Source organism: Orycteropus afer, unplaced genomic scaffold (assembly GCF_000298275.1).
Source record: "Orycteropus afer afer isolate SDZICR_OR568_19922 unplaced genomic scaffold, OryAfe1.0 scaffold00806, whole genome shotgun sequence".
NCBI classification, from domain to species: Eukaryota; Metazoa; Chordata; class Mammalia; order Tubulidentata; family Orycteropodidae; genus Orycteropus; species Orycteropus afer.
The window spans coordinates 597,464-606,007 of record NW_006922393.1 but is presented as its reverse complement, the minus strand read 5'-3'; the positions used below and the strand labels follow the sequence as shown (position 1 = coordinate 606,007).

The following is an 8,544-nucleotide window of genomic DNA, read 5'->3' as shown; positions in this document are numbered from 1 at the left end:
AGAAACAAAAATCAAAACTACAATGAGCTCAAAACTACAATGAGAAAACATATTACCCTTGTTAAAATGTCAGAGTTAAAAAAAGAGAGAGAGAGAGAAAGAGAGATAACAACAAATGTTGACGAGAATGTGGGGAAATTAAAATTCTTATCCATTTCTTGTGGGACTGTAAAATACCACAACCACTATTCACAATTGTATAGCACTGTATCTAAAAAAATTAGAAATAGTATTACCCAATGATCCATCTGTGAACTCTGGTGGCATAGTGTCTAAGGCATTTGATCCATCAGCCACTCCTTGGAAGGAAGATTGGGCAATCTACTTCCATAGTGGGACTGCCTCTGAAGCCCAAAGTGGAGTCTCTATGAGTCAGATCTGACTCAACAACAATGAGTTTTGTTTTTCATCTACCACTCTCCTGTGAGTTTGTTGTGCTGTGGTAGCTTGTGTGTTGTTGTAAGGCTGGGGGTTATGCTGCTGGTGTTTCAAATATCAGCATGGTCAATCATGGTGGACAAATTACAGAGAAGCTGCTAGACAAAGGTAGATTGTGAAGAAGAGGAGGCCATCCACCTCTGGGGGGAAAAAGTGGCAACTGAAAAGCTTATGAATAGCACTGACACTCTGTCTGATATCTTACTGGAAAACTTCATGGAGATCCATGAAGAAAATTAAAATAAGTGCACAAAAACCAAAATACAACCATGATTATATCTCACCTGAATAAAAAGACCATCTAAAGAATAGATTTGATGCATTGAAAATCAATGACTGAAGACCAGATGAGTTGTGGGATGACATCAAAAGCATCACATATGAGTCATTAAAAAGACAAGAAAGGAAGAAAAGAACAAAATGGATGTTAGAAGAGATTTTGAAACTTGCTCTTGAAGAGAAAATAGCTAAACTGAATGGAAGAAATGTTGAAATGAAAGATCTGAACAGAGGATTTCAAAGGTCAACTCAAGAAAACAAAGTAAATATTATAATGAAAAATGCAAAGACTTGGAGTTAGGAAACCAAAAAGGAAGAACGCATTCAGCATTTCTCAAGCTAAAAGAACTGAAGAAAAAAATCAAGCTTTGACTTGCAATATTGAAAGATTCCATGAAAGATTCATCATTCAAAATACTGAATGATGAAGGAAACATCAAAAGGTGGAAGGAGTAATATAGTCACTATATAAAGAAGAATTGGTCGATGTCCAACTATTTCAGGAAGTAGTATATGATCAAAAACCAATGGTACTGAAGGAAGAAGTCCAAGCTGCACTGAAGGAATTGGCCAAAAAAAAAAAAAGCTCCAGGAATTGATGGAAGACTCAGTGAGACGTTTCAACAGATGGATGCAGCCCTGAATGAGCTTACTTGTTTATGACAAGAAATTTTAAAGACACCTACCTGGTTAACTGACTAGAAGAGATGGAAATTTTTGTGACCCAACAGAATAAGGAAATTATTAAATAATATTATTAACATCACAAAACCAAAAAAACAAAACTCACTGTCATTGAGTCAATTTTGACTCATAGCAACCCCATTCGGGTTTCCAAGGCTGTAAATATTTACAGAAAGAGACTGCCCCAACTTTCTTGTGAGGAGCTGCTGGTGGGTTAGAACCACAGATCTTATGGTTAGCAGCCAAATATCTTAACCACTACTACACCACTTGATCTACATAGATATATACTGTAAAAACCTAAAAAAAAAAAAAAAAAAAAGATATGAGCCGACATATATACTCCTGCATTCATTGCTGCTTTATTCACAATAGCAAATAAATGGAAACAACTAAAGTGTCTATCAACAGATGAATGGATATGCAAATTGAGGTACATAAAACAGAATATTTTGCAACCATAAAGAGCAATGATGATTTCATGAAACACATTATAGTGTGGGTAGACAAAGAGTGAAAAATGCAAAGTGAAACAAATGAAGCATATAAATAGACAAAATTATATGATCCATTTTTTTTTTTATAAGAAGAAAAGTCCAGTGTTCATTATACAGAGTCCAGTGTTCATTCATGGTTATCAGGCAGAAGAGTGGTAGAAGGCAATGTATACTTTAGATCATTGTTGTTGTTAGGGCCCATGGAGTCAATCCAACTCATAGTGAGCCAATATATGATAGAAAGAAACATTCCCAGGTCCTGAATGATTATTACAGTCATTGCAACATTTGTGATCATAGTTGCAACCACTGTGCCCCTATCTTATTGCAGACTTTCCTCTTTTTCATTGCCCATCTACTTTTCTAAGCATGATGCTCATCTTCAAGGACTGGGCCATTCTGATAAAAAGATCAAAGTATGGGAGATGAAGTCTCACCATCTTTGCTTCTAAGGAGTGTTCTGGTTTTACTCATCCAAGACAGATTTATTCAGTCTTGTGAAAGTTCATAGTATATTTAATATTCTTTGCCAACAAAATAATGCAAAATAATTCATTCTTCTTTGGTCTTCTTTATTCATTGAGCAACTTTTCCATACATATGAGGCAATAAGAAATACTAAGGCTTGGGTCAGATGAACTTTAGTCCTCATGATGACATCATTGCTGTTCATCACTTTAAAAAGGTCTTTTAGGACTTCCGGTAAGATGTTGGAATAGGCAGAGAAGCAACACAGACCCTCTTCAACAAAGAAAAGAAAAACCAATTGACAGAGATACAGAAGATAATCCTGGATTCCTGAGCTTTGAAAGGAACTATACAGGAGTGGTTCAGGCACCAACTAGTGGAAAAACCCAAATGAAAACAGTGAGTACAGAAATGGTCAGAGCTGCGGACTGTCAGCTACCCTGACAGCGCCAACAGCCTGAATATTTCCAAGTGGTGTTGGGACCTGAGAATTGACCTACAGATCAACACTGGTCCCCAAGGGCTGCAGGGACAACTGCACTAGAGGCCTATGACTAGGATGGAAAACAGCAAGGAGAGAGACAACCTGCGCTGTTGACTTTCTACTATCTGGAGTGGGCAGCCATTTTGATTGTTTACATGTGGCAGCCATTTTGCATATTTAAAGTGACCAAGGACACAGCAATATTGGATATTTAAAGTGACTGAGGACACAGCCATTTTGAACCTTTACAAGTGGCAACAAGTTTGTATTTTAAAGTGACAGCATTCTCATCTGGATTCCAGGGACCTAAGAATCGGCTCTGGTTCCCAAGGTCAGGAGGGACATTCGAGAGACTGACAACATGAAAGGAGAGAGGTGGTGAGTGTATAACTGATTTCAACTAGTGAATAGAGGAGCACAGCACAGTACCATCCTTGCATAGTTAACATACAAAGAAAACAAAAATCATGGGCAAGTCACTCCAACATACAGTCTCCAATTAAATGTAAACACAAAAACATCACAATGGCTTGGGGACAACAGAGCATCACAGTCCACACAAAGAAGCAAGATAAAGCAGGAGAAACAAGGGACCAGGATACAGACCCAAAACACATCCTGGAGGAAGATGCAGCATTGGAACTCCCTAATAAGGAATTCAAAACAATCATATTTAGGTATTTTCAACAAATTGAAAGGCAGATCAAGGAAAACACAGAGAAAACCCTATAACAATTTTGAAATACAATATAAGAACAAAATGACAAAATAAATGAAAAATTAGAAATGATACAAAATCTACACACAGAAATCCAGGAGATTAATCCTAGATTTTCAGAAATAGGTAAGACATTGAATGAGCAAAGGAGCAGAATTGAATCAATGGAAGACAGAATTGGTGTGATTGAAAGCAAATACCTGAATGCTTCTTTGAAAAGGGATCAATCAGAAAAAAAGATCAAGACAAAATGAAGAAAGCCTAACGTTCATCTGGGATACCATCAAACGGAGTAACATATGTGTCATCAGAATTCCAGAATGGGAAGAGACAAATAAAACCACAGAGAAAATTGTCGAAGATTTGTTGGAGAAGAATTTTCCTGGTATGATGAAAGATAAGAATATATCCATTCAGGAAGTCCAACAAACCCCAAACAGGATAGAACCCAAAAGAAAATCACCAAGACATATCATCATCAAACTCACTAAAACCAAAGACAAAGAAAGAATCCTGAAGGAAGCATGGGTGAAATGAAAAGTTACCTACAAGGGGCAACCAATAAGACTAAGCTCAGATATCTGCTCAGAAACAATTCAAGTGAGAAGAAAATGGGATGGTATACAGAAAACCTGAAAGAGAAAAATTTCCAACCAATAATTATATACTCAGGTAAATTGTCCCTCAAATATGATGGTGAAATTAGGACATTTCCAGATAAACAGAAATTAAGGGAATTTGTTAAAACTAGACCAACCTTGTAGGAGATGCTAAAGGGAGCCCTTTGGACAGAGAAGCAACAATAACAAACAACTGACCCTTAACACACATAATGATGTAACCCAGAAACCAACCCAGCTATGGAAGCATCCAAAGTAAAGAAGCCCATAGGATTATATACAGGGAATCAGAGACATCAATTGACAAATGAGGACAACTACAAACCCAAGAGGGAAAAAAAGAAAAAAAAAAAAAAAAAACTGTGTCATTACAAAATTTCTAGATGGTAGGGAAGTCAAGACAACTACAAGATATAAAGAACTGCTCTAAACTTGGGAAGAAAACTATAAATCACAGGGTAACCTCAAAGAAAAATGATAAACCTTCATATCAAAAGAAAAAAGACCAGCATAAATATTTAGTAAATACTAAAACAATAGCAATGAAGGAAGTGATAGCATGATTCATAAACAAAACAAGCTCAGAATAGAAAATTATATGAAACAAAGAAATCAACATCATGAAAAAGCACATAATAAAAATGACAGCAACAAATTCATATTTGCCAATAATTACATATCTGGCAAGGGACTTATTTCTAAGATTTATAGAAAACTCCAATGCCTCAACACCAAAGGAATTAACAATCAAACTGAAAAATGGGCAGAAGACATGAATAGACACTTCACCAAGGAGGATATTCAGGTGGCCAGCTAATACATGACAAGATGCTCACAATCATTGGCCATCAGAGAGATGCAAATCAAAATAACAATGAGATACCATCGCACCACAGCCCTGACGGCAAGGTTCAGTGAGACAGAAATAACAAATGCTGGCGGGGATGCAGAGAGACTGAGACTCTCATACACTGCTGGTGGGACTATGACGTGATATAACCACTGTGGAAAACAATATGGTGATTTCTTAGAAAGCTGGAATTGGAGATACCATTTGACCCAGCAATCCCATTACTAGATATATATCCTAGAGAGATGAGAGCCAGGACAGGAACAGATATATGCACACTCATATTCATTGCAGCACTATTTACAGTAGCAAAAAGATGGAAACAACCTACATGCTCTTCAGTGGAAGAGTGGATGACCAATCTATGGTACATACACACAATGGAATGCTATGCAGCAATAAATAATAATGTTGAGTCTGCAAAACACCGAATAATATGGATGAACTTGGAGGACATTATGCTGAGTGAAACAAGTCAATCACAGCAGGACAAATATAGTATTAGTTCCTTGTTGTGGAGGGTTAAGGAAAGGTTTGTATATGTAGGGAAACTTTCTTTGTTGGTTGCAGGGGTGGGAGGAGAGGGAACGGAACACTGCCAAATTAAAAAAAAAAAATATGCATTGACCCATGTCACTTTTGTATATTTCACTGTACATAAATTATATTTCAATAAAATACATTAAAAAAATAAAAGGTCTTTTACAGCAGATTTTCGCAATGCAATATATCATTCAATTTCTTGACTGCTGCTTCCATTAGCATTGATTGTGCACCCATGTAAAAGGAAATCCTTGACAACTTCAATCTTTTTTCTTCAATCTTTTATCATGATGTTTCTTATTGGTCTGATTTTTGTTTTCTTTCTGTTGAGGTGAAATTCATGCTGAAGACTATATAGTCTTTGACCTTCAACAGTAAATGTTTCAAGGCCTTTTCACTTTCAGCAAGCAAAGTTATGTCATTTGCATATCACAGGTTGTTGATAAGACTTCCTCCAATCCTGATGCCTCATTCTTCTTCATATAGCTCAGCCTTGGATAATTTGCTCAGCATACAGATTGAACAAGTACGGTGAAAGAAACAAATCCAATGCACATCTTTTCTGACTTGAAAAAAAAAAAAAAAACTATCTCCTTGGGGAGTTCTGGTGATGCAATGGTTAAGGCTTTCAGCTGCTAAGCCAAAAGTCGGTGGTCCAATCCCACCAGCCACACTGTGGGAAAAAGACATGGCAGTCTGTTTCCATAAAGATTTACAGCCCTAGAAACCCCATGGAGCAGTTCTACTCTGTCATATAGGGTCTCTATGAGTTGGAATCTACTTGGTGGCAGTGAGGTTAGTATCCCCTTGTTCTGTGTAAACAACTGTCCCTTGGACTTCGTATAGGTTCAGCATGAGCACAATTAAGTTTTCTTGAATTCCTGTTCTTCACAATGTTATCCATAATTGGTTATAATCTGCACAGTTGAATGCCTTTGCATAATCAATAAAACACATGCAAACATCTTTCTGGTATTCTCCATTTTCAACTAAGATATATCTGAGTTCAGCAAGGATATCCTTTGTTCCATGTCCTCTGCTGAATGGCTTGAATTTCTGGCAATTCCCATGATTTAAATCAAATAAATTTGCTATTTTTTGGAGATGGGGAAAGTGACATAGAAGGTGAATGTATTGAGCACAGCTCAACCAAAGTAAAAATTTTGTGTTTGAGGACATACGGAAGGGTATAGGCATATTGCTATATGGCAAAGTTTAAGTGTATATGTAGATGAGAACAAGTAGAAGAATCTACATTTTGTTGTTATTATTAGGTGCAGCCAAGATACTTCTTATAGAGACTCTATGTACAACAGAAGAAAACACTGCCTGCTGTTGCATCATCCTCAAAATCATTTGTATGTTTGAGCAGCCACTCTTGCAATTCATCTCATTGACAGTCATCTTCTTTTTATTGTCCGTCTACTTTACCAAGCAGAATATCCTTCTCCAGGAACTGGCTCTCTTGATAACATGTCCAAAGTTCCTGAGATGAAGTCTTGCCATCTCGCAATGGGTGTGTGTGTGTGTGTGTGAGGGGAAACAGCTGTAAACATTCATTAATATCAGAACATGGAATGTATGAAGTATGAATCTATGAAGGGTCAGTAAGAGTAACATGAAATAGTGTTACAAGAAAAAAAAGGGGGGACTTTTTCATTGTAAAGAAATAATTATACATACAACACTGTTGATCTTCTATTCACTGTTGATCTGCTTTCGTTTTAAATATTGCAAAATATATAATATATTGGCTTCATCACATAGATTTGTTTGTTAGTTGTTCATTGCACCTTTCTATATTATATTAGTATTTCTGTTTTGTAAGCATATTTAATTGTAGTGATTTTTGAAGACAATATGAGAAATGAGAGATAGAGGATAAATATTCTAGGTCTAGGCTTATGGACAAATCAGAAAAGACTAATGATAAAAAAAAAATTGTAATCTTCTCAGTCATTTCATTGTATTAGTGCAACAGAGGAACCAAAATAAAACTGTGTTAACAAAAACTAATTCTCAATGTTCCCAACATTTGTCAGTAATCCAAATAGTCCTGCCCCATTGGGCAGTGTCTATGACAAGTAACCCACAAAGGAAGCAATGGTTCCAGAAACTGGAAACATACCTAAGTCTAAATATCAGTCATTTGCAAGTAAAAGTGATGATTATTTTAAATGACTATAGGAACTCAAATTAAACTAGAATAAAGTTTATTTTTAAAAAAAAAAGAATAAATGACAATGAAAAGGCTAACACAGTCCAGAGAAGAAAATGCCACCTAATTGATTAGTATGTAAGGACAATATGTAAAAAGATAGTAAGTAATATGCTAGGAAAAGATGTAATACAAAAAAAAAAAAAAAAAAAAAAAAAAAAAAAAAAAAGTTTTCATACTCTAACCGAATAATAAATTGATGTATTGATAGAATGTAAAATATGCTGGAAAGATTTATGTTAAACAAAAGTAAAAAGAAAAAGAATGTCTCTGTTCAGGTTGATAAATGAACAGATTTTCCCAGAAAATATTATACTGTAGCATTTTTTTTTAATTTATGAATGAGAATTAAATTAAAAAACATATTTTTTTGGCATGAAGAGCCAACTGAATTAAGTAATGACCAGTATATATTACAGTCAGATCATCATACCTGGAAATAAAGATGTTGTTGTTGTTGTTAAGTGCCGTCGAGTCGTTTCCAACTCATAGCGACTCCACACACAGCAGAACGAAACATTGACCAACCCCACGCCAGCCCCACAATCCCTGCTATACTTGAGCCCATCATCACAGCCACCGTATCAATCCATCTTGTTGAAGGCCTCCCCCTCTTTCGTTGACCCTCTACCCTACCAAGCATGACATACTTCTCCAGGGAATGGTCCCTTCTTACAATATAACCAAAGTAGGTGGGACGAAGTCTGGCCACTCTTGCTTCCAAGGAGCATTCTGGCTGCACTTC

The 8,544-nt window shown here is 36.2% G+C and overlaps 1 pseudogene; it reads left to right on the top strand.

Moving 5' to 3' along the window:
- The first annotated feature begins 500 nt into the window (after positions 1 to 500).
- LOC103211861 overlaps positions 501 to 8,544 on the top strand; it is a 20,248-nt pseudogene continuing 12,204 nt past the window's right edge.